The 6000-nt window shown below is 45.5% G+C and overlaps 1 protein-coding gene across 2 annotated transcripts in view; it reads left to right on the top strand.

The window, feature by feature from the left end:
* The first annotated feature begins 1426 nt into the window (after nucleotides 1–1426).
* YDJC (YdjC chitooligosaccharide deacetylase homolog) overlaps nucleotides 1427–6000 on the top strand; it is a 74937-nt gene continuing 70363 nt past the window's right edge. Inside the window, exon 1 of one of the 2 annotated variants that reach the window (XM_069215230.1) lies at nucleotides 1427–1658. The gene's annotated coding sequence lies outside the window, so the exon portion shown is untranslated. Of the gene's footprint in view, nucleotides 1707–6000 lie in introns of both variants that reach the window. The other variant, XM_069215228.1, reaches the window with a different exon arrangement.

Genomic DNA, 6000 nt, shown 5'->3' with positions numbered 1-6000 from the left:
TGTGCCATTTCTTCAAAAAGCGCTCTAACACGTTCGGGTCATGTCTGAGCTTTCATAAAATTGAATAAGTAATTGATATGGCTAATGCCAATAACCAAAAATTATTTGCTCAGGGCCTGCTTCAGGCCTGGGTGAGCTGGACCCAAGCACAGGGCGCCAATCTTCGGAGGGGCGTGAAGCCTTCTTTATATTAAGGTCACTAAAACAGAAGAGTCCCTGTCACCCGGCTCCAGGGATTACCCTCAAAGTGCTTCTACTCATTTTAACATGCTGCAGGCGCTGTTTTAACACCCCATAGCCAGTGCTTAATTTGTAAATGAAAACGTGCTGGTGTCCAAAGCTCTCTGAAACGCATAGTTGCCACAATTAAATGTGCGAACACACAATACTGAGGCTGCATAATCCTGAAGCCATCTCGGGCCTTTTTAATCCATTTACAGACACTCTCGGCCCTTTCAGCTCACTCTTGCAGCTTTCTTCCTTTGTGACGCTTTTTCGTTTTTCTCTTCCTCCGACTTTCGCTTATGTGTCTTTTGCTCGCAGTAAGTGCTTGAGGCAGAAAAATAAGTGCAGGCCCTAAAAAATAAGTGCCGGTGCTCCGCACCATAATCAATAGGCACAAATTAAGCACTGACCACAACCTGCTTTCTTGCTATCCCATCCCCTCCTCACCTCTTGCTGCAACACACTATTAATCCCCTGAAATAAACAACTTGGCACCAGTTTAAGGAGGTAATCTGTGAGTGGTTCATTGGGACGAGCCATATGTGTTCAGATGCCAACTGCAATTCTGACGTAGATTGCTTTCCTCCCGGGGCGCTATCCTGCAAAGGCAAATTCTGCACTGGATTGACTCATCTTGGGCTCCGCAATAGCGTGTTTCTTGCCGTAAAGCGCGCCCAGGCCTCATCAGTGATAGTAAGCACAACGAAGATCCAATTATAATATATTGAATGGGTAAGTGACGGAGCTCACGCGCATTGCTGAACCCGCCCCCTCACAACACCAACCCCGCCTCCCTCGTAGCATTTCCGGTGAAAATGATTACAAGATTAGCAGAATGTGACTCCCGTGTGGTTAAAGTTGCAGATGTGACTATGGTTTTTGAATTTCAACAGTAGGCCATCAGGGAACTATCTCGACTTCAAAATACGCAATTATCTCAGGAGGAGAAAATACTAATTCAATTAAATATACATTTTCATTTTTAAAGTAACGTCTCCCAAATAAACTGAAACTTTTAAAATGAAATCTTTATAATGTATGTACATTGATGACACTTAAAAGTCGGCTTTAAAAGACTGCTTTATTTTATCGTCGTTATAAATCACACCGTCTTGATATGGCTGCCTCGTGAGAGGGGTCTTCTAAGGCTGCAGACAGCAGTCCGTTCTCTATCTCGATGACAGCTATTGAGCATCCTATTATGATAACGATGGGTCTTGCAAGCAGGAGGCATGGCGCTTGCACTGCCGTCCTATTCCCGTAGATGGCGCTCGGCCCTCCATACCTTTCGTACCTGGGAGCGTGCAGTGCCGCCCATTTCCGGCAGATGGCGCCCGCCCTTGGGAGCGGTCTTGGTGGAGGCACGGCACCGGCAACCCATGGATTCTGCCCCCCGGCGAGGCACCGGGACCCGGTCCGCGGCATGATGATGGGTAAGAGCCAGGAAGACACCCCTCGCCCCCAACTACAGAGACCCCAGGGTAAGCAGCGCGCGCCTCAGCCGGAGGCCTTCATTCTAGCTCCCAGAGGCTCCCATCCTTGCATAGCGCCAAGTTTTCCACAGCTGGTAATGCCACTGCAGCACTATTCACAGCACCTGCCTGTGCTTAGGACACCATATCTCCAGTGGTGGACTCTCCTTTACAAGAACACCCTCAGGTGTGGCAAGTGGAAGCAAACCAGCACTACAAAGCCCAGAATGCATCATGTCCCCAAATGAAATCCTATGACGGGTAATATGTCGAGTTGATGTGGGGATGAAATCAAGTGACAGCCCTTCTCCTCTAAACTGCCTTCCATAGAGTCCTCTCAAATAGTTTCACTCTAGCCTGGAGCTTGCAAACTCCTCTCATCTGTAGTCAAAGCAACCCTGAGTCCTGTCACCACCTACACCTTTTCTACACACAGCCCCTCCCTCTGCTTGCAGGTCAGAGGTTGCATACCTGCCAAGTTTTCACTATGGGTGTTTGATTTATTGCGTTATTTTATGTAGCCTACACTTCGCCCAAAGGTATTAGAGTGCTTCAAAAGAGACCAGGAAGTAAGTTCTGTTTATCAAACATCATAAAACAATCTGTTAGCACACAGAAAACAAGGAAAAACAGTTCATACCATCAGGGGAATTACAGTAAAAGCGGTAGTGAGCTATCGTCATAGTCAATCAACAGTAAGTGACCTCAAGAACAGTGAGAACAAATATTTCGTAACAAGGAAGACAGGTCTGCTTGTGGCATGTTTATGACCCTTCTGTTTGCAGCGTGCCTCTTTGTGACATGTGCACGACTTATGTGTGACACTTAATTGCAAGTGATTCAACCGCAAGCCTGGCGCAATGCCGAGGTCTAGAGGCTTGAATTTTCCCCCCTTCACATTCAGATCCTTGTAGTACTGTTTATAAAGAAAGTAGCAAAACTACAGGCACCGCATTGCAATGGAATAAAATAATTTGATGGAACTCATTTCACCTGACATACTTAAGATCTCTCAAGTTGGTCCATGGCAGGTCGGACCAGACTTTTATGTTATGTATAGTTAGTGAGTGCTTGTAGGAAAAACGACTTGGTATTCTAGACTAAAAAAACTAAATAAATGGAAGGTTCACCAAATTAGTCACAGATGAGAACAAGCATTGGCAGATCCAATAAATCTTGCCTATGTGACCTTTTGGCTTTGGCCATCATATTTAGCCATGCTGTACATACAGTAGGACAGCTGCTGTGCAGAATGGCTGAAAATGCTAAGATGCAGCTGTTGTGTCATTTTGTGGGCATGCACCAACACATTGGGAGTGGGCAGGAGAAGAGCCAACACAGAGGGAGAAATGGCAGGAGAGAAGGACATGCAAGAAACAATATGGAACCACATGGACAACAGAGCGATTGAGCAGGCGTGGGAACATACAATAAACAGAGAGTGTAGGGAAGCACACAAACAAAGTACAGTGGGTTGATGTAAAAAAAAAAAAAAATGTAAATTAGCACTTGTATAGCGCACTACTCACCCGTTAGGGTCTCAAGGCGCTGTACTCATACCGCTATGGAACCCCTCCTGGCTTTTCCCTGTGAGGCGCCCACTCCTGAGCACCCCAGGGTGAAGCCAGGCATCCAAGCGCTGTTGGGGCCGTTGTGGAGATTAAGCAAGCTATTGCCCAGAGTTGCAGAGTGGGACCCATGAATTAGATTAGGCACCGAGGCGAGAATTATCTGGTCAAGGGGAATTGAGCCCAAGACCTGCCGAAGCGGGACTTGAACCCTGGTCTTGAGCCAGATCTCTGCTTCAGGGTCTGCCGCTCTAACCATTGAGCCACACTTCTTCATAGTCGGTTGATGGCTGAAGCACACCGACTATGAAGGGTGGGCAGGGAGAAGGAATCGGACAACAGTCTGGGCGGGCAGGGCTGAAGAAGTGAACACACAGCAGAGGGAATTGGGAAGAAGAACAGCAATAGAAGTCGGGTGGGGAAGAAACTAGAACAACAACTGAGGGAGTTCTAGGGGAGAAACACTTGGGTTGAAAGAGGAACACAAGGTACCTGAGGGAGATGGTTTGAAAAAACATGCACTCTCCTGGAGTGCTTAATAAAAAACGAAAAAAGTAGCACCTGAAAAGGGAGCAGTGGGAGTACACAGGTAATTAATTAGTACATGCTCCAGGAAAGCAAAAAAAACACCAGAAGAGGAAGCTGACGAATAAGAAGCATGCAATTGGGAGTGACAATAAAGCCAACTAATGGTAAATAATCATCAGGCTTCAATCTACTGTAAGCTGAGCAATTTGTCTGGCAACAGACAGTGCATGTGCTATCTCCTGCAAGACCTAAAAATTGTTTGCAACGCATAAACCGTTGACAAGGAGTCGCCAAAAAAATGTTGCTCCATTAATATGCAGGAGGCATGTTTCCTTATGCTACACATCGTGGATGTCTGAGAATCAAGGGGGATCCATGTAGTACAATGGACTTCAATCCATGGATCCCCCACAGACAACCCCATTAGACATTCTTCCCCCGCTGGGTGGTGGATTTACGGTGTTCACCTCCAATCGCCCCCTTCCTGGTGGAGGGAGGCAGAAAGCCCACTAGACACCAGGAATACATGTTGTTGTAGAAAAAAATCTGGTGTAGTATGGACCACCCCTGTTATTGGATCTACCCTCCGGCCCTCAAGCCACAACAGTCTTTCTGTCCACTAGGGACGCAGAGCTCCAGTCCCATTGCAAGCCACAGAAAATGTTGATTCTTTTGGCTGCAGTTTTGACATGTGGACCGGCAGAGTAGGAGTCAATCCAGATTTCCTCCTACTTGCCATGGTGATTGGTTGCATTATCCAGGTCCGTACTTCTCTGCCTAGGGAAACCAGCTAAACCCAGCTATCTTGAAAACTAGACAGCCAGGGGAATCCAGGGTGGTATGCCTTGCATAGATCCCGCAATGTATTCTTGCCCATAATGCCCTGCTAACCTTGAACTCTGCCCAAATTCATTCATTTTCATCAAATTTCTGTGACTGAAAGTTCCAGAATCTTCAAAGAATCAAAAATTCGTACCACATAGCCCCCCACCCTCTACCACTACTTGCCCTGATTAAAAATGGTAGCCTCACATGTGTGGCTGACCCTAACACCCTCAACATAAAAGGCCCCAAATGCAACATGGAGAAATCGGCAATAAGGGTAGTGGCAGTATTTTGTCCTGTGCTGGATGGCTACTCTGGGAAACCTACCAAACCCAGACATTTCTGAAAACTAGACACCCAGTGGAGGTCAGGGTGGTGTGCCTTATGTGGATCCCACAAAGGTTTCTTACCCATAAAGCCCTGCAGACCTCAAACATTGTCTAAAATAATCACAATTTCCTTGCATTTCTGTGAACCTGCAGGGATCCACAAAATTCCTACCACACAGCAGTCCCCTCCTTGTCCCGATTAATAAAAAAAAAAAAAAAAGCTACTTCACTTGTGTGACTTGACCTAGTCCATAGGAACTGATCAAACCAGGGTCAGTGGGCGTCTTCCTGTAGCATCCTCCAAGAAGGGAACCCTGAAGTCCCCCAGCTGTCTAGTTTTTAGAAATGTCTGTTTGGTAGGTTTCCTTGGATGGCTGCTGATCCCATGCCCACATACAGCAGCCACCTTATTTGACAAATCAGATCATTTTTTGACAGGAAATGTTGAATTACTCCACATTCCGTTTCGGGCCCTTTCTGTCACAGGCACTAAGCCTTACCCACACTAGTCAAGTACCATTTTCTATCAGGAGAATTGGGTATTACTCCAACCCTCACTCTCAAATATAATACAATATACTATATTCTCATCACAAGTGTTGCCAAAATAAACATCTGTTAGATATTACAATCTCTTAATTTGTGATTGTGTTAGTAACCAACCTGTTTCAAAGTCTGTGTCTTATGCACTGCATTTCTTTTAGTGACGTGTAGATGCTTTTTTGCTCGCTCTGCTCTTTCTCACATGTTTCTTAGAATGCTTAAGTATCCATGTTGCATAAGGAGCCGTCATCTAATTGTCTGCTCTGTTAAAGCCACCTTGCCTGATACTGGACATAATTGTTTGTGGGCGTAAAAGATTATAAAACTATACATTAGATTTTTTTTTTTGGATCTGTTTATTGGCTGTTCAGCGTACATCTTTTTTTTTTTATAAAGAAGATTTATTGTTTTCCACCAAGTAAAGATTTACATAAACATTTTCCAACCAAGTGATACACATTACTGCGTAAAGTCCTACTATGTGTAGGAAACATACTTCGGAACTGATAT

Source organism: Pleurodeles waltl, chromosome 11, assembly GCF_031143425.1.
Source record: "Pleurodeles waltl isolate 20211129_DDA chromosome 11, aPleWal1.hap1.20221129, whole genome shotgun sequence".
Taxonomy (NCBI): domain Eukaryota; kingdom Metazoa; phylum Chordata; class Amphibia; order Caudata; family Salamandridae; genus Pleurodeles; species Pleurodeles waltl.
This window is presented reverse-complemented; position numbering and strand designations above follow the sequence as displayed.